The sequence below is a fragment of the Rhinolophus sinicus genome, linkage group LG06 (genome assembly GCF_036562045.2).
Source record: "Rhinolophus sinicus isolate RSC01 linkage group LG06, ASM3656204v1, whole genome shotgun sequence".
In the NCBI taxonomy this organism is placed as follows: Eukaryota; Metazoa; Chordata; class Mammalia; order Chiroptera; family Rhinolophidae; genus Rhinolophus; species Rhinolophus sinicus.
Window position 1 is genome coordinate 13967250 of NC_133756.1, and position 26400 is coordinate 13993649.

A 26400-nucleotide genomic window follows, 5' to 3' on the forward strand; every position below is an offset into this window, starting at 1 on the left:
CAGTTTGGAACACACTTCTTGTTCCTAAGAAACAGGGGACTGCCGTAGTGTTCTTGGGAGAGCTTTCTAGAGGCCACTGAACAACCCGCCCTGTAGGCCCTCCAGGTTATTTACGTTTAAATCTTGTACTTACCACCCGTCCCCCTCTTTACCCCATCTCCCAGGACTATGGTTTCTTGGACTCACTTTGTGTTGTTTTACTATTTGTGTGCATGTGGTACGTGTGTGTATGTGCCTGGTGGATGCTCTCTTGATAGATCTGCTGCACACATGCAACTTCAGTCCTTCCTTCTCACAGAGGTAGCCATTTCTCTCCTGGAACAGACCTGGGACTCTTACAGTTTATGGAGCTTACCTTCGGGGGTCCCAGAAGACTCAGCCCCAACCTCTCTCCCCAGCCTGAGGGCTGGGTTTCTGGCTTCCTGACTCAGTTGGGCACTCACTTGAACCTGATGCTGTGGGTAGCAGTGTGGGCCTTGGAGCCACAGGACCTAGGTTCAGATCCCAGCCCCACACTCACTGTGTGACCCTGGGCATGTTACATGACGTTGCGTATCTTGACTTCCTCACCTCAAAGGGCTGCTGTGAAGATTTGACAAGATTTGACTGCCATAGAGCCCTGGATAGAGCACCCAGCACCTAGCAGATGCTCAGTAAGTGGTAGCGATAGTTACTTTGTTCCCATATTGTGACCCAGAATCCTGCTCCTCCCATACTGTTGGTCTTTATTAATGGGGGCACCCATCACCCCAAGCCTGAAGCCAGAATTCCTCCTCCACCATCATCTCCCAGTTACAATAGCCTTCTCCCTGGTCCCCCAGCCTACCTCCCTCTCGAATCCATTCTCACACAGGTGGAATTCTCTAGACAAATTCAAGTGGGTCACTGACAAGCTAAACTATCCTGTGTATTAGTGTCTTTTGTAACTGAGCCTCAGTTTACCTGTCCAAGCCTTCCTCTTTCTGCACCATTCCTACTCACCCTATGTTCCCATCGTACAGAGTCACTCACTGTTTCTGAACCTGCCAGTACATTTTGCACATGTAGTTCCCTGTACTGTTCCCTTCACTCATATCAGCTTGGCTGGCTCCCATTCACCCTTCCAGGTCAGTTCAGAGGCCATTTTCCTTATGAAGGCCTCCCTGGGTCTCCCTGGTGGTACTGGCTGCTTCCTTCTCCATGAATCTCCAGCATTTGGTACAGACTGTCCTGGCTTGTGTCCCACTGTGTGCAGTCATTTTATTCATGTATGTGTTGCCCCTCTATATTCTGCAGCTCTGTGCACAACCACATCTTGCTCAGTGCTGGGAATGTCACAAGTATTCAGAGCATGCTAAAGATAGACTTCTGCTCCTCTGACCAATCTGTCCAGTGAACAACTACAAGAGGCCAGTCGGCCTCAAGCCCACTGACTAGTTTTCCCCAAATGACAAAAGCATCTTCTTTTCCAACACTTCAGACATTGGCTCAGCCTGAGCCCTGTGTTTGCCTCATTCTGGCTTTTCACCAGCATTTCTGGGGACTCCCGCAGAGCCCAGTGGGCCCCAGGTGGGGAGGGCGTGGCCTTTGGTTCCAGGAAAACAGATAATTAGTCAAGATATTCACGCCCCTGGCAGCTGTGAGAACAGGTTTCCCCCAAGCCAAGGAACTGGCTTGCAAGATTGTCAATAACAACAAATATTTACTCTGCACATGGCCTTGTGCTTGCCAATGAGAGGTGCTGCAGGCAGAATCAACTTCTAAGGCTCGACTGAGGACAGTCTGGGTGCAGGCCTGGCTCTGATACTTACTAGCTGCTTAACTCCTCTGAGCCTCAGTTTTCACAGCTGTAAAATGGGTAGGATAACTATTTCAGGAAAGGGCAGAAGCTGGCATGTAGTAGATGCTCAATAAAGGAAGCTCCCCACTTCCACTCAAGCTCTTGGTGGAGACGCTGATGTATAAGACTTAGTTTTTGACAATAGCTCATAAAGTGAGGGAAGGGGGGAATGAGAATTTAGTCATACCCTATAAACATTAAGACAAGGGGAGCAGTGACGGGTATGACAAGAAAAAAAGTTTCGGGAGAAGCAAGAGGGGGAAATTCTGGGATGGACTTAAAACCTTTGCCCCTTGTGTGACTTTTATCCCATAGTGATTGCTATGTGGCCAGTCTAGGGCCAGGGGTTGGGGACGGGCAGGGGGCAGTCAGGAAGGAGTCCCAAGGTAAGACCAATGAGGTGCACTGGAGTCTGTGCATCTGACAGTCTGGTTTCAGAGGGGACCTGCACACTTGGAAAATAACTATAACGGTGAATAAAAGCAATGAATGATGCAGAAGATACGGGAAGGAGAGATGAGTATGGAAAGGGGAAGGGGCTGGTCTGAAGGCTACCTTTCGGAGCCTCCATCTAACAACAACAAAGAAATCTAGAAACGGTCTCGTCCCTGCTTGGGCTCATTCCCATGCAGCCTTTCTGATCTCTCAGGGCAGAAGGTGCGGTCACCAATCCTCCATCCTCTGGCCTTGGAGTCCTCCCGTAAAGAGGGCCCGGTCTGAGCAAGATCACTCACTCGTTCCCAAACACAATGTGAATTTTCATATTCTATGCCTTTGCTCATGCTGTTCCTTCTACCAGTGCCCTTCCTTCTCCTCCTATCCTCCCATGCACCCTTCCCGTCAACTCCCTTATTAATTCTCCCTCACTATTTAGTGAACTCATCCTATAAGGACTCCTTCAAATATCCTGTTTTTCTTATTTTTTTCCTGATCAACCCCCACCCTCAGTGGAATTAAAAGCTCCTTTCTCAATGTTCTTATAACTTGCTTTGTGTACGAGTACATCAGCAGAGCATTTATCACATGATATTCAAGTATTTGTGTCTGATGCCCCCACTAGGTTGAGAGAGCTCTGAGTTTATGCCTGGCACTTAGTAGGTACTCAACAAACTGAGCACCTGGAAAGCTTTCTCCCATGCTTCCCATGGCAGAGAAATACAGCAGCCTCTGTCCTCTGTCACTCTTCCTGGGAGTACAGAGGAAGCCTCCACTGATTCCTCAGGAGCTCCAGGCATTTAACACAGTCAGCCATGCTCCTTCCAGTCTGAAAAGCAGCCCTCTGAGGGCTGTGCCCCCCCACCCCCAGGCCTTCCTGCTGAATTCCTGCACTCACCCCTCAACCCCATCCTGACTCTGAATGAGAACCCCAGCATGTATCCTGGGGCACCTACTGGGTACCACTTAGAAAGGGCGGAGTCAGAGAAGCTTGAGAGCAGAGGCAACGTCCCCAAGGGTGGCAGGCTGGAAGCGTTAGGGACCTGGGTGGGGGATGTGGGCACGTGGATTTGGTAGCTGGGTCTGAGCTTGGAAGTAAAGGATCAATAGCAGTTTGGGGTTGGGGAGGAGGGTGTGATGGGTAATTTTATGTGTCAGGTTAACTGGACCAGGGGGTGCCCAGATATTTGGCCAAACGTTATTCTGGGTGTGTCTGTGAGGGGGTTTCTAGACAAGATTAGCATTCACACTGGCAGACTGAGTAAAGCAGACTGCCCTCCCTCATGTGGGTGGGCTTCATCCATCCCCTGAAGTCCTGAATCGAACAAAAAGGCAGAGTAAGAGGGAACTCCTCGGCCTGGCTGATTGAGCTGGGACATTGGTGTTTTTCCAGCCTTTGGACTCGGACTGAAACATCAGCTCTTTCTGAGTATCAAGACTGCTGGCTTTCAGCCTAGAACTTACACCATCGGCTCTCCTAGTTCTAAGTTCTCTGGACTCAGAGCGGAATGACACCGTCGGCTCTCCTGGGTCTCTAGCTTGCCAACTGCAGATCTTGGGACTTTGCAGCCTCCATAATCTCGTGAGCCAATCCCTTACAATAAGTCTCTCAGCCTCACTCTCTCTTTCTCTTTCTTTCTTGTACACACATGCATGCATTGTCTATCATCCATCCATCCATCCATCCATCCATCCATCCATCCATCCATATCCTATTTGTTCTGCTTCTTTGGAGAACCTTGATGAATACAGAAGGCTAAGGTATGAATTTCCCAGATCTCAGGAGGGTCCCACGTTCCTTATTTGGCATCCCATTTGTCCAATGAGTCTACAAAATGAGTGGGCATTTCCAACCTCCTCACATCTGGAGTAGGGAGAGCCTCTACGCCACTGGGATAAGCTGTCACTCCTCTGTGGACCCCCAGCACTCAGCATGGGGTCCAGCACCCAACAGGTGACTGAACAAATCGATACCTGACACTTTCTTGGGTAGCCCTTTAAAGGTTGGGGCATAATCACACCTGTACCCTCATGTCAGCTCCAAGACACTGTGAGCCACCAGCCCCAGTTACCAGATGAGCAAATGGAGGCCCAGAGACCTGGATGTGGTCCTCACAGCAGGGACCGTCCTCTGGGAGGGCCAAGGAAGGGTGCTGCCATGGGTCCAGGTGCCTCCTCCTCGCCAGAATATACACCTTCTCTCACAAATGGTTAGTGAGTACCTATTGCAATCCAGGCCTCTTCTGAAGACTTAGGGTAAGTACATCAGTGAACAAAATGGACAAACTTCTCTGCCCTCACACTCTAGAGGGAAGAGACAGACAATAAATGAGAAACAGAATAAATAAGTCAATTATATAACATCTTAGCAGGAAGTATATACTGTGGAAAGTACAAGAAACTACAAGGTAGAAAAGAGTCAGGGAATGAGGAGTGCAGAGGTGGGTCACAAATTTAAATAGGGTGGTTAGAGTCAGCCTCATTGATAAGACGGCATTTGAGCAATGACGTGAAGCAACTGAAAGTCCTGTCGCTATTGGGGGGAAGACATTTATAGGCAGAGAACAGTCGGTGTCAAGAGCCTAAGGTGAGAGTGTGTCAGGCGTATTACTTGGGGCCTTGTAGGCCATGTGAAAACTGCAGCTTTAGGAGAAATAAAGGGAGGCCACGGCTGAGGGCTTGGCCCCCACAGCAGGCCTCCAGTGGATACCACTTTTCTCAGAGAATGGGACCCCATGTGGGCAGGCGATAAGAGAGTCAGAGGATGCCTGAACGGAGGAGGGAACATCAGACAAAGAAGAGGCAGGAAGAGATTTTCCCTGACTACCATCTATCTCTGGAGCTTTAGCCAGACAACCCCTAGTTCCAACCAGGAGCATTCCTATGGCCCGTCTACTTGCTGCCTGAATTTGGAGTCTGGCTCCAGACCTCCTTGGCCCCTCACGGGTGGGGATGATGCTGGACAGGTTATTTTTCCTCCTAGGGGACGCCTGCAATGCCAGTATCAGATGGACCCCACTCCTGAAGGGTGGGTGGTGGTGAGGGTGATCTCAGGGGATAAGCTCCCTCTCAGGGCAGTTGGGAAGAGTTGACCAGGTAAAGAGCAGAAATGCACTTACGTAGACTGTAGAGTGCTGGACCCTGGCTGGCTATCATATTGGCACTCAGCCTCCACAGGGGGGCAGGGGCTCCGCTTTGCCTCCACTACACAATGACAGATGTAAGAAGCAGATCAGTCCCTGCTGCCTGGATGAAGTCACAGTCAGAGCCTAATTTTAGATTGAGCATCTGCTCTTCTATCCCAGCAACTCAGCTCTGTCTGGGATTCGCTCTGTCTGGAATTGCCAGGGAAACAAATCCTGCTCTATGGGTACACACCCTGGGGGTGTCCAGATCAGAGCCGGCCAATGGGCCCCTGCCATGGGGAGTCCCCCTAGGCGCTGTGTCACACAGGACATCTGTGTCCTCCTTACTGGTCTCCTGTCTCACACCCAACAGCCACAGATTCCTGTGGGTGCCATCTTTTGATTTCTAGTCTGCCTTTCCAGAAAGCTGGTGGGTCAAATGTGGGCCTGTGTCCATCAGAACAGGAGGACCTCCTGGGCAGGGATGACTGCTAGCCACCCTCACCCCCCAGCACCCAATACATGTCCTGAGGAGTGCGTCCCAGAGAAGTACGGCCCAGTAAGACCGAGGCTGGGAAAGCACACAGGCAGGGCCCATTGTTTACATATCCTCCTAGGAAGGCTTCTCAGAGGAGGTGATTTTTGAGTTGGACTTTGAAGAGTAGGTCGGTATTTATTAATGGAAAAGACAAGAAAAGGCCACCATGGCAGGGGAAACAGGTAAAGAAACAAAAGAGCATTGAATGTTAGGGAATGGCCTGAAGGGAGGGAGGGAGGGACGGAGGGAGGAGAAAGTAGGGATTCTATGTGTGTGTTGGGGTCACTGGGCCCTAACTCCAGGCTAAAAAGTTGGGCTTGTGCCCTCAGCTGGGAAGTCCTGTGAAGGGGCCTTGGAGCTGGGCTCTGACAGATGAGTGTGGGTGGCTTCCAGATGTGAAGCACAGGCCCCTCGAATGTGGGCGTCACCTTCTGTGTCCTCCCCTCTCCCCATGGCCTGTCTGGTCCTACAGGACTCTCCCCCACCTCCCCAGCACCCATGGGGCGGGCACCAAACGCAGGGCCTGTCAGGGTGCCACTCTCCTCCCCAACTTGCTCCTGAGTGCTGGGCCATGCATCTCCTGACATCAGGCCCTCACCTCTGCTTCCTGGCCACTCCGGTGACAACTGCTCTGTCCTTGCCTCAATCGCCAGTTCCCAGGGGCAGGACCCCCTTTGATTCTCTGGACTCAGTTTCTCCACCTGTGCTGCTGTCTAGAAATTCCTCAAGAATGACACTGCAGGTAGATACTTCCTACCTGAGCACTGCCCATTGGCACCCAGGAAGGCTATGTCTGTGGAAGGCAACCCGTGTTCTCTGGGCTACAGGCTTCCTACATTTCTTTGTTTAATTCTTCTAACATCCCTTTGAGATATTTATTATTTATCCCTTTTTACAGGTGAGGAAAAAAGGGTTTGATGAGGTGAACTGCAGGCTGGTCACACAGCCAGGGTGTGGGAGAGCTGGGGCATGGACCTCACCTCAGTCTGTCTTTCTTCCTCTCCCAACAGGCTCCCCCCACCCACCCAGCCATGAAGGCAGGACCTGAGCAGCTGGTGCCAGGAACACAGGTGGTCAAGGCCTCTGGCCAGTCTGGGTGGCAGGTGGGGAGTGGGGAACTGGAGAGAAAGCACCTCACCCAGAGACCCTACCTTGATGCCCTTGAGAAAGAAGGAGTTAAAAGCTTATGCAAAGAGATTTGCAAATAGACATTTGGATGATTTAAGTGTTAAGGAATCAGAACCATATGGATTAAATGTCCCTGACGTTACGTATGGTTTTAAAAATTAGAAGGAAATGTACCGGGAACACATACACACATATAAAATATGTAAGGCCAGACCACATTTTTAGCTTTGTGAACATGGAGTTATTTGAAAAACACGACACAGCATTCACCCAACATCTCCCAGGCTGGCCTTCCCCTCCCATCCTACCCCCTCCCCAACCCCTGACTTCTCTCACCAAATGGGGCTCAGCTCCCTCCTTAGGGACCCAGCCTGAGAAAGAGACTTCCCAGAACAGCAGGCTTGCTGCCTTAACCACAGGACAGTTGGAGCCAAACAGCTGGCGCAGGAGGGCTGGGGGCTCCCAGAGGCCAGATGGGCGGCTGCAGGTGGAAAGAGACAGTGGGAATGCCAGTTTCCCAAGAGGGTTTGAAAGTACTTTAAGAGAAGGCGTTGAATGGCTTTGGGGAGGCAGACACTTTGAGGTGCAGCAATTTCCGCTTATAATTGCTTCTTTTACCTCACTCAACTCTCCCAGCAACCTTGGGAGGAAAGAGTTATCACCTCCACTTCACAGGAGGGGAAACGGAGGCTCAGGAGGGCTGGATGCCCTGCACAGCTAGCAGAAAGGGGTCAGACCACAGCCTGGATTTCGTCTACACACACCCAGGGCGGCTCCCACCCTACCTTGCTGCTTGAGGCCAACCAAAAAGATAAGCCTGGGTCCGGTTTAATGATGAACATTAAAAAAATTGCTTGTGTTGGCTCCTCAAAGTTGAAGGTCTATCTGGCCAGTTGTTTGTGAGGACTCCCTGAATACAAAAAATATCAGGTTTGGTTGTGACTCTAAATTGCATGTATTGTTGAGCTGGGGGAGAGGCTTTATAATGATCAGTTTGGAAAAAATTAGACCAAAAATTGCCTGGTCAAGTCCTGGCGGGGAAGAGAGAGGATGAGAACAAAAGCCACTGTAGGCAAGGTGTCATCTGGGGTGCCAGGAACGGTACCTCCCTGAGCCCTCACCCCAGCCTCTGCAGAGGGTGGTTTCCTTTCTTCTCCAGAGAAGGAACCACAGGTGCAGAGAGCCTGGGTAACTTTCCTCAGAGCAGACAGCTGCATTTCTAACCCAGGACCCTCCAATACCAGGCCAGTGTTCCTTCCCTAAACTCAGCTGGCTGGGGCCAACCCTCTCCAAAGGTGGCCATGGCTTAGCTGGAAGCAGGTCGTCAGGAGAATTAATGCCACGAGAAGCACACCCAGCCCAGCATCAGGAGGGCTGACACTGAGTCTGTTTCCTGTACAGCTAGGTTCCCTGTGTCCAGTCCAGGGCTGATGTTTGTTAAATGGTCGTTCAGCAAATCAGCGGGCACAGAGGAAGGAGGCATTCCCTCCCCTTTTCTTTTCCCCATTCCTCACTAGTGCCATTGTTTTGTGGGCACAAGGGATGGCCTTCACACGATCTATTTATCCGGGTGACTGTCCTGTTCAATGGGACGCATGCTGACTCCCTGTCCAGAGCTCTTGAGATGCTGATTTTGAACCTGGGATATTTCAAGGACATGGAATTCAAGGACAGGCAGGAACTAGAGAGAAAAGGAAAAAGGGAACAGGGATGGAGACCGAGAAGGTGAGACTCCAGCTCTGGAGGTTCCTCCCTGTCTTGTACCCAAGACTTCAACCAAAAGCCTGCAGCAGATGTGGCCATTGATGGGCTTCTTGTAAGGGCCTATTAACAGGTATCCTTATGTCTAGTCTCATCCCAGGCCGACCTGGCCACAGGCCACCAGAATAGTGCCCTGATACTGGGATCAGGCCCAGTCACTTTTCAGGTACCTCTGAGGGGTGCCTTTCCCCACAGTCTCTCTCATGATCAAATACATTGGGGAAACACTGATTATTGCACAGACCACTTGGAGATTCCCAATGGACACCTGCAGATGAAAAACCTGGAGGAGAGGCTGGGAAAGAAAGCAGCTCATCTTTAAGCCACACTATTGGAAAAGGACAAAGACCCCCTTCCCCCCACCAGCGGTTCTGTCCCTTACACCCAATTTTCAAGCACACAGAATTCTTGCAATTCTGGGCATGAGTGGCACATGCTGTGTTCTTTGCCTGGAATGCTCTTCCTTTCCAGTTAACTCCTCTCCAAATCTGAAGTTTACTCATCTCCTCATCTCCTCAAGGAAGCTCTCCCTGAGCCCTGGCTGAACCTGTATATATGCTCTCCATATACTCTCCGTATACCTGTATACCCTCATTCCCTGTATACACTCTCTCAGTACCACATATTTTGTGTTAGAGCCCAAGAAGTATCAACAGTTATCACTTCTTTGGATGTGTGTAATCTTTTAGTCTGATGACTACCTCCCTCACTGAAATATAAGCTCCATGAGCACAGTGACGCGTATGCTTTGCTCACCGTCGAAGCCCCAGAACCTGCCACAGTAGCTGCTGGCCCACAAGTTTTTCCCAGTACCCCCTGAGAGGCCCGGAGAGAGGGAGAACATGGCTGGGAAGGTCCCTGTGACCTCACTTTCCTCCCCGCGGAGGGTGAGGTGGAAAAGCAGGGGACTCAGACTCCAGCCTCAGGTGTCTCAGAAACTCATTGTGAGAACATGACAATAGCCACATAATGCTTCTGAGCCTCGGGTTTCCTAATCTGTAAGATTGAAAGGATGTGTCAACACAGAATGGTTTACATTTTTATACCACATTACTGACTCAGCTCATGCTTCTAATGCCAGGGTAATGAGCAGCACTGCTTTTTATCTGCCCAATAGCCTCTCTTCCCTTTCTTCTGGTAAGAGTTGCTCAGGGAACTGTCCTCCCCCAATCACGATTCTGCCTGGGCTTCCCGTCACCGCACCCCACCACCATGTCGACGGCGGTGGCAGGCTACCTGTTTGGTCAAATACTACAGTCCACAGGGCTGGGAGTAGCCATGCCACCCAAGCTGTGCCCATCCGAGCACCTCCCTGAGATACTTCTCACTGTAACAGCTGGCAGGAACAGGCGCTTTCCTAGCTGGGCTCGTTAGCTGAGATGGTGACAGCCAGGAGCCGTCAGGGGCCCACGGCCCTCATCTACTCCCTATAGCCACTGTGTCATGCTATGGAGAAGAAGTCCAGTAGCAGATGAGACTGAGCTCAACACAAAAAAGAGTAAAAATGAGAATGTAGGGCAAATAGGAGTGATGACATTGTATCACTTCCTGGATCTAGCCATGCCTGAGGTCCACCCATTCATCCATCCTAGTAGAATGAGACAAAATTCAATCTCTCACCTCCCCCACTCTCTCTTTTCTTGAGCCAGATAGAATTCAGTTGCTATCCTTCACATTTGAAAAAATACTGCCTAATATACTCAGGTCCAAAGCTACCCCATAGTACTGAAGAAACAATCTCTTGGAAGGACGGTAGTAACGCACGTGAGCATGCATGCATTGAGAGCCGTGCACTATTTTAACACATGTCACATGTGTCATCCTGTCTAATCCTCATGACCAGCCTACACAATAATAGAGAAATACAACGGTGTGATGGAAGAGAAGGAACACTTAGAAGAGGGTGTTAAAGACCTGAGCTCTAGTCTTGGCTCTGCCATGCGTTAGCTGTACGATGTTGAGCTGGTTTCTTAGCATCTCTGGGCTTACCTCTCCTCCTGTATAAAGCGGGGTAGGATGCCCACCTCAAAGGCTGCCATGAGGAACGAGGAGACAAAACAAACTAAAGAACGCAGCAGTGTTCCTGGCTAGGAGAGCCTTAATAAACGTTAGCTGAGCCTGTCAAATCTAGAAGGCCTTTCTAGAAAAGTAGTTCTATACACCTTGTTTCTAAGACTTAGTATGGGCCATGGGTAAAAGAGGAGACGGATGTGTGAGAACCTCCCAGCTAGAGTTCAATATCCAGTTAATATCCAACACTGGCCATTGGTGGCTGGCTTGCCAGTGCCACAAGGTTGGCTGCTGGGTCTGCTTCTCCACAGTCAGGTGTGTCCACAGGGATGGCTCCAGCGGATCAATGACGGGTCACTGAGGCAAGGAGTCTGTTCATGGTTTCCAGATGGCCCCAAGCTGCTTCCAGTCTCCCCTGCACAGTGGTAAAAGAATGGGCCGGGACTCTGCAAAGGCTGAACTTGAACCTGAGTCCCCACCTAATGGATCGTTGGCTTTATTGGGGTGAGGGCAGGGTGTGCCCGTTTGTGCTGCGCTATCTGGGAAATTGAACCGTCTGTGTCGCCTTCCAAAGAGCAATTCTGAAAACTGCTGCTCAGAATCAATATTTTGGTTGCATTTTGCGATGCAGCTGTGGGGGAGATTTCCACTGAGTGTGGTTTACAGGGCGATTCTCCTGTTGTTTACTCCCTGCCATCCCCACAGCCTGTTCCTGGCAGGCATCTGTGACTGCTGCACTCCTGGGCCACTGGGACCCGGACGCTCCCTTCATGGGGGCCTGATTGCGATAATGCATTAGGCAGCCGGCCACCACACCCTCCCTACTCCCCAGCTCACCCTTGCCCTTCTTGGCCAGTTGTAGCCAAGGCTGGCGCTCTCTTAGGAGCCTCATTCCCACCAACTAGGGGACACTGTAATTAGTTGAGCTGCTCTAGGCCAGGGGCTTGGGATTCCTGTGGGCCTAGAGATGTGGCCTTGTCCGTTTCCTCTTCCCAGGGTGGCCTCCTGCTCTCACTCCTTTCCACCAATTCACCTCTTCCTTGGAGCCACAACCACACAGCAGTCACCGTGCAATCCCTGCAATCCGAGTAAGACTGCCTCCTACCCATCCCCCACCCATCAGGTACCCTCTTGAGGGAAACCCCACCCCCAGAGAGCCCAAGCATTCCGTGCCTCCTGGTTACCATGACTGTGACTACCGCCCTACTCCCTTGAGGCCAGATTGCTCGGGCTGCCGAGGCTCTGCATGCCCAGTGTTTGTGCCTCTTTAGATCACAAGAGCCCTCTAGCCAAGAGGCCATCCCTAATCTCAAAGTGATAGAGGCATGCATCAAGAATGCTTCTGGTCAGCAAAGCCTGCAGTCTGCTCCTGCTCCCTACTGCCATGGCCAGATTGCCGGGGAGAGATGGATTTGTGGGATCAGGGTTGGGCAACCCAGACAGAAAAGCAACCGAAGAGGGGGGAGTGGTGTTTCTAGGCATGGAGTTAGGTAACTGCAGGATGGCATCTATGGCCCAGGGAAAAGATGCCCCAGCAGGGCTGGATCACAAGGATCTTGGTTAGGAGCGCTCATATGTGACCAGGTGTTTGGAATGTTAAAGACCCTTGTCATGGAGACACCTTGAGGCTCGGTGAATATTGTTCTTTCTCCCATTTTTTTTTTTTCCCCACCTCTCCAAAGCCACTCCCCTGGCTCCTTTGACATACATCTAATTCTGGTGGGTCCTAGAGTTACCACAATGCGGGCCTTCTAGAACCCCCATGCCATTTTGTGGGTGAGGGAGCTGAAGCCTCCAGATGCCCAGGTCCAGGCCCAAGGTCAGAAAGCAGGGTGAGGTAGAGCCTGGCTTTGGATTCACTGGTCAGAACCCAAGGCCACGACTCATTCCACAGCCCCATGGCTGCTGGTGAACACAGAAAGGACAGAGCCTGTCTTCCCAACTGGGTGCCTAGGGACTCTTATTTTGCCAATACCTATAATGGAAGCTGCTGGTCTCTTCCCTACCCTCTCCTAGTGGTACAGAGCCCAGCTGCTCGCATCTGAGAAGGGGGCTGGAGGCAGGGCTGGGAAGGCAGCTTACCAACCCACGAGGTGCCAATGTCCAGCTGCGGCTCTACTGGCACTGTGCAGACCAGGAGTGTCACTCCTTCCCCCCAGCTCTTCTCAGCCCCAGGCTCTGGGCTCAGCAGCTGAAGGTTCAGCCCTGCCCATCACTGAGCTCATCCTGCGCAGGCCTGGCAGGATGTGGGAAACCCAGTTCTATCTGGGGCTAGAATTCATTTTCTCACCACGAGCCACATGCCTTGTGGGTGCCCTGGGCTTGCTTCTGCTCACCGGCCATGGTCTTATTCTAGTCTCCTTGGAAGGCAGGGAATCGGTCTGTGGGTCTGACCTGAAGCCAGTCTGGCTGCACTCATCGGAACTTCAGGTCCAGCTCCCTTTGCTGAGAGGTGGTACCTGCCTGACCCTACAGCCATTCTCTCCATGGGCTGGGCCCTGTACCTCCTACTCATGGCAGCCATGTCTGGACCCTGCATGAAGAGGGATGGGCCAGGACTGCTGGGGCCCCTTCTAAGAGACTCTGGCTGTCACACCCAGAGCACACACGAAGGCCCGGACAGCTACAGCTGTGACACCATCGTTTCTCCATGGACCAGCTTGGGGAGCAGGCCTGTGGCTGGGCCATTCCTCTCAGGCCAAGCTGCTGAGATCCTTCCCCCCTCTACAAGTTCCCTTCAGTGTTGAACATGTCCACAGTGACAAAGGGGTCACTCTGGTGTTGGCCTTGCACCTATAATTCTCTTCTTCCAAATTCCAACTCCAGCAGGGTACCGCTCAGAGTGCCCAAAACAATGGGCACTAAGCTACACCAGGGCGTGTAACTTACAGGTTCTCAGTCTCATCCCAGAGTCCAGATTGGCCCGGCTCAGCCTCAACACTCAAGGCCACATTCCCACCCTTTTCTCCTTAAACTGACTGCAGGGCTGTCTCAAATCCAGCCTGGGGAGAAGGGTTGTCTTTTCTGCTGGTGCTGGAGGTAAAACTTGCCCTTCTGCCTAGAAACTGCTTTATGCCACCTGATTCTCTTGCTGGTTCCTTACCCCCTGGAGGGCACCTCAAATCTTTTCAAACAATATATGGAGTATAAGTCAATAAAACACCCCTCGGGGAAGCTTGCCTTTTACAGACATAATCATAGCTACCAACTATCGATCACTTACTATGTGCTAAGCTCCAGGCTAAACATTTCACATGTATTTAATCCTCACAATAATATTCCTAGGAGGTAGTACTAATATTATTCCCATTTTACAGAGGAGGAAAATGAGGCTCAAAGTCCATCTTACTGCCTGATCTCTGCACGGTACACCTGAAGCTGAACAATAATGAATGCCAACTATAATTTTATATATATATATATATATATATATATATATATATATATATATATATATGTATATATATGTATATATATGTATGTATATGGTTACAGGAAGCGGAGTACAGCATGAGGAATAGAGACAGTGGAAATGTAATGGCTGTGTGCGATGTCAGAGGGGTAGTGGATGGGGGGAGGGGGGTTCACACAGTGTGAGAGATATAAATGATAAATGTCTAAGTAGTGCTTTGTCTTGTGCACCTGAAACTAATAAAATTAAAAAAAAAAAAAGTCCATCTTACTCTAAGGCCCTTCTCATCCCCCAGAAGCTGAGAACTGATCTGTGTGTTTTATCAAGGGGCTACAAGAGCTGTTTCTTAGGGGCCCAGGGGCCACTCACAGTAGAACTAAAACATGTGCTCTCTCCCCAGCAAGCAACACAAAGTGCTTGGCCTGAGCTCACATGGCTTCAAATCTTCTGCCCCTTCAACCTTGGGGTCAGCTTGTGAGCCACAGGAGACAGGGCACTCTTGCCCTGCATTCCTCCATGGACACAGCTCATGCAGCACATGTCCTCCGGGCCAGCTCTGTGCAGAGCTGGCCTGTCTGCACCCAGCTGTCCCCAGACCACCCTAACAGGATGGGCAGGTGCTCCAGCTGGCTGGTGTGACCCGCGGGAGGGAGGAGCCAGGACAGGGACTTTGTCAGGCTGCGTGCGAACCTCATTGCCACAACCTGTGACTGATGTGTCTGCTTCCCCACACATGGACTGGTTGCCCAGCTTGCATGTTTTTTCTGACTATCTGCGAATGGTTCACTAACAAATCTGCTCCCATCTTACCTCTGGGAATGGTGGAGCCCTGCTCAGACACATCCGACCTCCCTCTAATGCTCTCCCAGACGACATTTCCCCAGCTATTCCAGCTATTACATAATCTAGGGAGCCCAGCCCCCACCAGCCAGGCCTTTTATTGGAAAGCTCTTTCACAAGGGCCTTGAGGGATATAACTTGTAGGAGGGCCAGCTGGGGCCGCTCTGTGGTCTCTCTCTCTCTCTCACACGCATGCATGCACACACACACATGCACACACACGCACACATATGCACGCACACACGCGCGCACACACATGCACACACACGCACGTAAACACACGCACGCACACACACATACACACACATACACGCACACAGTCCTGTGGCCCAGCACACTGGAGCAGCTGCCCATTACATGCCTTGTGCTCACTGTGGAACGCTGCCCCAGGTCTTTCTGGCCCACCCCCATCAGGAAGCCCTCTGACCACCACCGCCGGCCGGCTTAGGGCTGGCCTCCTCCTCGCTCTCGTAGCCCTGTGCACTCGCTGCACTGCTGTGGCTCTGTGTGTGTCTCCCTAACTAGGCCATGACCTCTCCAGGGAAGTGACTGAGTCTGATTCCTCCCTGTGCCCCCAGCACCTGAATTGGCCTGACCCTGAGTGGGCAGGTTGATGAAATGGGTCAGTGACTTAAAGAAAGGATCCCACCAAATGCCCTACAGTTGGTGACTTGGGGCAGGTGCAAAAGCAGCCTCACAGACTTCCCAGATATACCACAAAATGTCCGCTCTGGAGAGAGATCCAAGAAATTAGTCCATTTTTCAGAGGGGAAACTGAAACTCAGCTGGGGACAGGTGGCACTTAAGGATGAACAGCTGGTTGGTGGCAGAGCCAGGGACTCACCCGAGCTCCCGGGCCTCGCCCCAGCATCATGCTTTCTCTGAACCTTGGTCACATGCTCCGGGGTACTCATTCCTCAGCAAGGAATCCACCACCTTCCTGGCCCTGGGCTCTGCCTAGGACACAAATGCCACAAAGACACAGTCCTAGTCCTCAAATAACTGCAGACATGGACCCAAAGAGCCATAAAGTGGAGTGAAAAGGAAATAACAAAAATGTTTCCAGAGGTGCCACCCAGGGAGATAGGAAAGGTCAGGAGAGACTTCTAGGAAGGTGTGACATCCAAACTGGGTCTTTAATGAGAGTTTATGAGGAAGACTAAGTCGGAGATGGGTGAGGAGAGGAAGTGGTCGCCCAGTGAAAGAGACATGCGCAAAGACACAGAAACATGAAGTGATACAGCAGGATGGGGAACGGCACAAGCCAAGTGGTGAGGCTGAAACCCTAAGTAAAGGGGAACCCGTGCTTTGAGGTTGGCACAGGGGGCAAGGCCACGTCAGGAGAGGCTTGCAACCCACACTAGTCCAACTGGGCTCCAGCTTGTAGATAAAGAACCTTATACTTGGGGCCCAGATGCCCTCCAATTGCCATTCCTTTGTTTTCCCATCATCTCCAGAGTGGTAGGAAGCACAGATAGATGCTAGCACTCCACTCTCTCATCCCCCAGGTCCTGGAACAAACTCTTCTTAACTTACAGGACCTCATCCTAGCCATGGATGTCCTTGCATCTCAGAGCTGGAGCTGTGACACACTAAGACTTGATACTTGTGGAAATGAGCTCACACGGACTTCAGAATGTGGTGTCCTCAGGGTAAGTCTCATAAACAAGGTTGGAACTTCGTATAGTCAAAGACGCTTCTTTTGGGTCTGAGTGAATGAAAGGGTTATTGCATAGCCCAGGATTCAAAGTAGACATTGCTGGGAGCTGAGAGGAGGCTCCCCTTGGTTGTGCATTTCCCCACAGACTGTACCTGCACTGAGAATCCTGGAACGTCCACTCAGACCCTCGTCAGGGTCCAGGACTTAGTAGAAATGCAGAAACACAAATCACAGGAGGCTGGCAGAGACTGGAGCTAAATTAGAAGAGGCTTAGGACCTTGTGGCAGGTGCCCCTTGAGACCATCTCCATTTCAGCATTTGGAGGGTCTGTCCTCTACTGCCCTCCTGGTCTCACCACCTCAGGACCCGTGAAAGAACCCAGCAAGGACCCAGCAAGTTGCATGTTTCTATGGATCCCCGTGGCCGTTAAATTCCTAGCTGGTTACCAGCTGAATGGCCCTTTTTTCTAACCTCTCTTCCAGGAGGCACTTGTCCACTGAAGAAGCCCTTTCCCTGACTTTGGAGATCTAGTCAGGCCTCTGGTGTGACAGAGGGTGTAACTGAGCCCTGTTAAGGGGAAATGGGTGACTGAGGGTCACACAGTGAGGCAAAGGCAAGGGAGGACCCAGGGCTGCTCACTCGCCACCTCACCGCCGCGACTTCCTGGAGGTGACTCAGCGAGACAGTCGGCACAGGAAGGAAGTGGGAAAGGGAAACCCAGCCCGCTGGATTCCAGGTCACCACTTTGTTAGTCCAAAGCCACCAACCACCTTGGTCATGTGGCTCTGCCTGGTGCCGTGACCTTGCAGCCCTTCCTTCCCAAGGCCACAGCTGCTGGCCGTTTCCTCCAGGGTCAAGCTCACTCGGCTTCTCTGGGGTCTCCAGGGACACCCTGCTGCAGAGTCCCATGGTGCTTCCCTCCTGCTGGGTCAGGGGGTCACCTCCATAGACTTGGCGAGTGGCTGAGCCTGTGTGGGCCAAAGGTTCGTAAGTGAAATGAGACGAGGCATTATTATAACCTCATGTTTAGTAACTGGGGCTCTGCAGCCAGTGTTCAGTTTTCATCATCTGCTGGCTATGGGTGCTTTGGTTAACTCGGTTTCTTTGTAAATCTGTAAAACGAGGTGATAGTATCTACTTTCTAGGCTACTTGGAGGATTAGATGAGATAATACACGTAAAGTCAGCCACAAACTGAGCTACGCACAATGGATCTTGTCATTACTTACTTTCCCGGGTGGATGTGTACGCGTCCTCTCATTTAACGCTCACAACAAGCCTGCAAAGTTGATGTGATTATTCTCATCTAACTGGTGAGATACCCGAAGGGAGCAAGGACACACAGGTGAGGGAGGGCACACAGGCAGGGGAGGGCAGCTCATGGCTCGTGGAGGCAGGATTTGAACCTGGTTCAAGCCGATTCCACAACCCGAGTGTTTTCTCACCAGTCACAGCACCTCGTTTGCTGTTTGGTGATCCTGTGCTAGTGTTTGCACTACCAGCTCCACGCTTGTGTGGCAGGGCCTCTGCTCCCTCCCCCTGGATTCCCATCTTGGCCCTGAGACTTGGGGTCTCTGAGACTCTGTGATCCCATCCACACACTGGAAAACGGGCCTCCCCAGCCTTCTTCACGGAGGAACAAATGAGATGCCAGGTGCGATGGAGCGCTGCAGCTGTACTGTACTGTCTGAATGACAGGTGTGACCCTGTGACCGGAACTACCACGGAGACTCTGCTCAGTGCAGCCTGTGATTCAGGGTCCAGGAGGACCAAGCCTGCAGGAGCATTTGTCTCAGCTGCCACAGGAAATGCCATGGGCCCCTTTAGCCCGGGGCTTTCCAAAAGCTGAGAACAGGCTTCTGGAGGGAGGAAGGAGGGGTTGTGGACACATACAAGCTTTTGCTTCACTGGACTAGAAGTTTCTCAAAGGGCAGGACCAGCTCACAGCATACACCTTGGATGGATGGTCATCTACCCCACACTTCAGGCACACGGGTTTCCTCCTGGGTCACCAAATGGGCCAGGTTGCTTGCCCCATGCCCAGATCCAGCAGCACCACCTCTGAGGCCCCCTGACTCCCCAGGAAGAAGAGACCATTCCCTTCTATGTGAGCCTGCCTCCCCACTGCAACTATAGCATGGGACTATATCATATTTCCAATCTCTAACCTGAATCCTTGGCGGAACAAGGTGAAGGTTTGAATTTAAAAAAAAAAATACACTTGAACTTAATTGTTTTCCATCTATTTCTCTTGCTGGATTGTAAGTTTCCTAAAGGCGCCTTCTACGTTCATACTCATCTTTGTAATTCTTAATAACTAGCACAGGGCATGGCAAGGGGTTTGTGATACGGTTCTCTCTGCATGTGTCCTGTCTCTCTGCCTGTGTCCTGTCATCCCCACAATCCCTCAGGCTGGGCATGTGCTGGAACTGTGTGTTAACAGTGAAGGAAATGGGCACCAATGGATGCTACTCGCAGCAAACCAACTGGCTTATGTACATGGACGTTGCCTCAAGTCATGGCTATCTTGGTGCATTCTAGGCTTATTTTGGGGTTCTGGGCTATATTGTCAAAGAGCAAAGTCCTGTTTACGTAACCATCTCTTCCAGGAAAGTGAGCTGATGTTTGAGATACAATGTGGGGTAGCAGTGAGGAGGAGGAATGCATCAAAGGCCCTATAAAGTTACCTTCCTTTTTCCTTTACTTGGCTTCTGATGAGTGTATGTGACTGATTACTTCTAGGATATATCCAACACTGTCTGACCTGGATGCAGCTGGATTGTGGGAGTTACCTGTGGACTTGTAACTACTGACCGAATCTATGCACAAACCCAGCCTCTCATCTGGCTCAAGGAGCCCTGGGGAAGGCAGGATCAAAGCCTTCCAGGAGTGGGAGTGGGGAACAAACAGAAAGCAGGGAGTTTCTGAGCACCCAGAACCTAGGAAGTGGTTCCAGCTGCTATGAGTCTCTGGTTCTCATCTGTGAAAAGGGAGAATATAATCTGCGCTACAGAGTTACTACAGGATCAGTATGAGATCATAGTATGTTAAATCAACTAGCTCAGAGCACAGTAACAGTTGATTCATTCATTCCACAAACATTAATTTAGCATCTGCTATGGGCCAGGCAGTGCTCCAGGCACTGGAAATAATATATAGACAATAGCGTGTTATATGGTGGTGAGTGCTACCAACAGAGCAAAGCAGAGAATGGGGTGGTAGCAGTAAAATGTTTTGCCATTTTAAATACAAGCCAGAGAAGGCTCCACCAAGATGGAGACATTTAATTAAAGACCTGAAGAAAGTGAGGGAGTGAACCATGCATGCATTTTTTTCCCAGCAGAAGAAACAGCAAGTGTAAAGGCCCTGAGGCCAGAGTTTGAGGAACTGCATGAAGGTCAGAAGACATGGGGTGTGAGAAGTCATTGGTGGCCACGTCACTGGGGCTGTGCAGGCATTTATAAGACTTCTGGTTTTTTTACTCAGGGACAGGAAGCCACTGGAGGCTTTCCAGACAAGGGTTGACACAACCTGACTTTTATAACTGATCAATAAACTTCAAAGCCTAGTCACTGCCCAGACCTCTGCAACTCTAGCTCACAGGCTTTCTCCTTTCTCAGATTTCTTCCAGCTTTCTACATCCATCCAAACCAGGAGGGTCTCCTCACTTTCTGCCAAGCGCAGGCTGCAAAGGTGCACTGCAGACAGACTGTCTTTGGGAAGAGAGAAACAGAAAGGAGTCTTAGATTGGGGACCTTGTCCTCCCTGAATGCTTAGATAGCCAGCCTCTGGGTCTGGCTCAGCGGCAGTCATGCACACACTCTGTGCATAGGGATGGGGGACACTAACGGTCCCTGGTGCCACTTCGTCATCTGGGATAGCTCTGTGCAGAACGGAGAATTTCATTCAGCATTCCCTCACCCTGCTTGTCTAACATAAAGTGAAATCATCTGTTTTAAAATAAAACAATTCCCATCTCTATCAGTGCTTTTTAACCAATTATTTTTTTTGGGGGGTCACCTGCCTCTTTGAGAATCTTCTGAAAGCTATGTGCTATCTCTTCAAAAAATGAACATAGGATATGCATTCATTCTGTTATAATTTCAGGGGTTTCATAGATCCCTGAAAATTCAGCGAAGAAACCATTATCTATGCCAATGATTTTCCAACCCGTAGCTCCAACTGAATGATCAGATGAAGAAATGAACAAAGACTGAAGAAGCTGCATGCAGATGCAAGAACAATGGGGGAAGAACAGGACACAGAGATGCAGGCACTTCTGGGCACCAGGATTCTTGCTGATGGTTCTGAAGCCTTTAAAGAAGTTGATGAGAAGGGAACGTGTGGTCAGGCCCTGTGTGACCTGTGTCCTGCAGAGAGATGGAGCTCGTCTCCTGAAGCTTCACCTATTGCTGTCGCCCAACCCCTGTGAGTGACCATCTTTCTAAAAGGTATCACGCACTTCCCTGCCTTTCTTAGGGTGCTTCGAACAAGACAAAACAGAACTTTTGTTTGGTGGCTACAGGGCAACAGTGTGAATATAAATTCAGACAAATAAAAGTAAACAATCTCTTCTTGAGATACAGCTGAGCCACTAAGGCGCAGGGCTCCTGTGTCAGTCTCCCCGCCCCACCCCCCTCCATCACAGCTCTCCTGCTGGGATCCAGGCTCCTAGCCTCTGTTCATTTTATTTTTCTGACACATCTTCTAAGAAGCTGGAAGGAACTTTTAACTCATTCTTCTAGTCACGCCTCTCACTGTGAAGCTTTTAACCTAATCTCGTTTTCGTCCAATCACTGTTCTACATTATGACACAGAGAGACCTTCAGACATGACTGGAGTGGGTAAGGATCTCGGCCCAAATGTGCAATGGTCAGGAGAACACTTCTTGGAGCAGAGCTTCCAAGGACCCAGAGAAGTGGTTGTGTGGCCTCTCCAGCCACTCTTCTCAGCATTCCACCTCCTTGGTACCATGTTCCAGCCACCCTGACTGGGCGTTCCCCAGACAGATCTGCTATTTCCTGTCTCTGCTCCTTTGCGTGTGCTGTGCGTGCCACCTGGAACAGAGGTCACCACCTGCTTGCCTGACAAGAACGCTCTTATCTCTGCCCAAGCCTCACCTTCCCAACCTCCTCAGACAGACCTGTTTCCTCCCCTTGGGAATCCTGCATCCTCACCTCAGCAGTGGCACTTACTACATCGTCTTCCCAACTTCAGCACTTCTTACATTGTATCTCCAATTTCTTGTTTGAATCTTTTTTGAGGGAACAAAGTTAGAGCTTAGATAAATACACTTGCGGTTGTTTGTTTACGTGTTCGTTCCCTGACCTGTGTCTTATTTATTTCCCCAGCACAGAGCACAGGATAGGTGCATACTGAGGTTTCAGTGCTTAGTTGTTCATGTTTCCTATGTAAGTTGTCTTGACTCTTACAGCTGGATTGTCTGTTGTAACCTCAACCCTCCTGGCTGTTAGGGCCGCACCTCTCACTGCCCTTCCACAGCCTCCACTTCTACTCTGATGGGAACCTGTTAGAACTGTGTGTAAACCATGAGGAAATGGGCACTGAGCAACTCTCAGAAATAAACTAATGGACTTATGTTATGGACTTACGTTATTGTGCCTCAAGTTCTGGCCGCCCTGGCGTAGTTGTGCTTTCTGAGATCCAGGTGGGTGAGGTCACTGGATGGGAAAACTCCTCCAGTGAGTTGTCATGGTAACCAGGACTTTCAATGTCATGCAAGAGAGTCCCTGAGAAGAAAGCACACCAAGGAGTGGCGGAGGAGCAGGAATTCATCAAAAGCTTCCTAGCATTGTCCTCCCGTCCCCTTGTCTTCGCTTCTTGCTGGTTTACACACTCAAGGTAGATGCCATTATGTGTGGGCATCTGAGTAGAAGCTGCTTAAAATAGCCACCTGACTATTTCAGGGAGGAATTGAATATGCATGAAGCTATTTTAGAAGAGATATCCCTGGCCCCGCCAATCCAAACCCCATCCTTTCCCTTGGAAATGCCAAGAGAAGCTGAATGGGACCTTTCTTAGCCTTTCCCACTGGGGTGGAGGTTTTCAGAAGCCACAGAAACAACACCCAGTTCATGTTGGTCTTGCAGCCTTGTCAGCTCTCCCTCCCGATCCTGTGGTCACAGAGGCCCCTGGCCAGACAGCTCAGCCCTCCAGAGCCTTCCAGAGCCTTGGCAGCCTTCAACAACAGCCAAGCTACAATTCAATTGGCCTAGATCTTTGGCGGGGCTCAGAATCTTAGGTATTTCCATTGTGTGTTTTTTTTCATTTATTCATCCAACACACTTTTATTGATAGATAAAATGTGCGAGGAATGTGTTGAGTGCTGGGGATTCAAAGGTTTTTGAGACAAGTTCATTACAGAGGGTAGATGGACAGGTGGGTAGAGATAATAGCCATATGGTTCAAAAATAGTGAGGGCATTCAGAGAAGGAGCCCTTGCTTCTTCCTGATGGCTTGAGAAAGAAGATGACTTTTTAGCCAAGCCTTGGGCAATGAGCAGAAGGCAAGTAAGCCTGAGGAGGCATGGCAGGCTCAAGGAGAGGGGGACGGATGCCCTGGTGGGAGGGAGGGTGTGCCTGTGAGCAGGTGAGAACGGAGGGGGAGCCAGACTGTGGGGGCCTGGTGTTTCCACCTTCCCTGAGTCCTCAGGCTGGGCTGGGAAGGCCTCCCCTTCCATGAGCCCACAAGGCCTGTTGCACCCCAGCCCTGTCCTCAATCTAGATGGAAGTACCTTGGGGCAAGGGTCTCGTCAGGTTCTCCTGGGCATCTCTGCAACCCAGTGCCAGACTAGGCACTGAGCAGACACACACAGAATTTTGGTTGAAAACATGGATTCTGGAGCCAGACAGCCTGGGTTCAAATCCAGCCTCTGCCTCTTACTAGCTGTGAACTTGGGCAAGGTTTTTGACCTCTCTCTGCCTCAGTTTTCTCACCTGTAATGAGGACATTCATAGCATTTATCTCTTTGAGTGAGAAGTACATGAACTAATATATATAATGGCTTAGAAGTCAGTGTGGCACATAATAGACAATAAAGTATTAGCTGGGTTTTTTTTTTTTTTTTAATTATAATGAGTCTGGCTTTATCTTGACAACGGAATGCCCTTGGTGACAAGTTTTTCTTTCCAAAACAAAAAGAGCTTTATGGCTTTGACTGATTCTACTCATATGTGTCTACTCTACAAAGCTCAGGTATGGTAAGTACAAGGAAGAACAGGGGGAGAATCACCTTAAATGCTGACCCTCAGATCACCATCCTTAATGCGGCCATCTTTTACGTACAGTCAGTTCTCATTATTCACGGATTCTGTATTTGCAAACTCACTCGCTAAAATTTATTTGTAAGCCCCAAATCAATGTTCATGGTGCTTCTGTGCTCGTTTGCAGACGTGAGCAGAGCGGCCTGAAAAATTTGAGCGGCCCAATGGGTATCCTCCCAGCTGAGGTCAAACAAGGGGCTGCTGCCTTCTTGTTTCAGCCGTCTTATGCAAACAAGGGTCCTTTTCGTAGTCCAGTTAGTGCCACGTCTTTGCATTTTTTGTGCTTTTTGTTGGTGATTTCACTGTGATGTGCCTTACAGACAAATTTGTGTGTGCGATAAGCTACCTTCAGGCATGAGTTACAGAGTTGTTGTTGGTCATGAGTTCCACGTTAATGAATCAACAACAATACATGTGAAATAAGTTATTTTTGACAGAAACACACGTGAAACATGGTTATGTACTGATTGGTTGACAAGAATGTTGTGCCCAGAGACTGGCAGGAACCTAATGCTGTATTTTCCTGTAGGAGCAATGGTTCGGTGTTCACTGATCCATCCAGTGTCTGTGGGATTTTATAGAGCATAACTACAGTGAATAACAAGGATCAACTATACTTTTCTAGATACAGAGCTGTATACTTTTATGCAATTGGAACACACCTTCCACACTTTTCTGACACCTTTAAAAAAATTACACAATACGTCAAAGGTATCTTTCCATGCCCATAAATACAGGTCTCCAGATGACGGTATCTCGTGACCATTTCTTCCATCATTAACCAGTAGTTCCCTACTGATGGACGATTTGATTGTTTCCTATTATTTGCTATTATAAACAATACTATAATGAACATCCTTATTGGTAATAATCAAATAGCTAATATTTATTCAGTACTTACTATGGGACCAGCCCTTTGCTCTGAGTTTTCTAAATATTTTCTCGTTTGACCTCACAAGCCTATGAAGTTGATATTATTATGCCCACTTTACAGATGAGGACTCTGATGCTTAGAGATGTTAAGTAACTTTTCCAGGGTCACACAGCTTAAAAACAACCCTTTGACCTCTGATCTGTCACTCATAACCAGTGAGCACAGTTGCCTTCTTACACATATAATTCCGGCACTTTTGATTATTTCCTTAGAGTACCTGTTTAGAGGTAGACTGCTGAGTTAAGAGTATGCATATTTAAAAATGTTGGTGCATATTGTTAAATCTCCCTTCCAGAACATGTGTATCAAGTCACAACCCACTAACAGTGCTCTAGTGTCCCTTGTCCCATTCCTCATCTCCCAACTATTCTCATTCTTTGAAATAGGCCCCCAAAGTACATCTTGATTCTTTAACGTGCATCCTTTGACTACTGGTGACTACCCTTTTCATATGCTTACTATGCCCTGTATTTCATCTTTTGCAAATTGTTCGTTCACATCCTCTGACCATTTTTCTACTGGTGATTTCTTTAGTTCATTTATGAGCTATTTTTGTTAGTGCTATTAACCCTTTACCCATCATACATATGTTGAAATACTTTTCTTAGTGTATCATCCTTTAACCTTAATTATTGTGTTTTTTGCCATGGGCTTTTAAATTTTCTTCCATGATTTCTGGATTTGGTTTTATACTTAAGGAGCCATTCTCCAACCCAATTTGATATAAATATTCCCTCACTGTTTTTCTTCTAGTACCTTTACAGTTTCATGCTTTATCATTACCTAGGAATTTATTTCACTGCAAGGACTGAGGTATGGATCCAGTTTTCTTTTTCTTTCTTTTTTTCTTCTTCTACAAATAGCTAGCTGGCTGTCTTTATAACATCACCTGCCTTTTTGTCTCTAATTCTCACACTCACTTATCTCTACTTCTGGGCACTCTGTTCCAGTCCTTTGAGCCACAGGCCTTTACCAACACTGCATTTTTCTATGCTATTCACTCATGCTTATTCTTCCAGATGTACTTTACAGTCATTTTATGAAAAAATTTTGTTGGGGTTTTATTTGGGATTTCATTTAATTTCTAGACTAATGCACAATACCTTTGTAAGTTTATTCTTGGATAATTTATGCTTCTATTTCTTTTGAGAGGAGGGTCTTTTTCTTCTATGCTTTCTAACTGGCTTATTTTGGTGCTACCTTCTTTGTGGAACCTTTTCCAATGAACCCTGCAAGAAACGACCACGCTCTCCCCTAACTCCATGCCTTTCCCCTTATGTCGCTTCTTACTTTTTAACCCTGAATTACAATTATTGGTTAGATGATGGGCTCTTTGAAGGCAAGGTCCCTGCATGGCCTGTTTGTGCCACATCTGGTAGGTGGTCGAGGCCATGGAGATTTCTGTCGGATGAATGAACAAATGAATGAACAAATGAATGAAAGATTTTTGTTTTCT

General features: G+C 49.4%; 1 protein-coding gene across 6 annotated transcripts in view; it reads right to left on the bottom strand.

Annotated features, from left to right (window-relative positions):
* The window catches only part of HIVEP3 (HIVEP zinc finger 3), a 437757-nt gene that overhangs the window by 127015 nt on the left and 284342 nt on the right, over positions 1 to 26400 (bottom strand). The window contains exon 4 of one of the 6 annotated variants that reach the window (XM_019737157.2): positions 22340 to 22477. The exons of the other annotated variants lie outside the window; for them this stretch is intronic. The gene's annotated coding sequence lies outside the window, so the exon portion shown is untranslated. The remainder of the gene's footprint in view (positions 1 to 22339; positions 22478 to 26400) is intronic. 6 annotated transcript variants of the gene reach the window in all.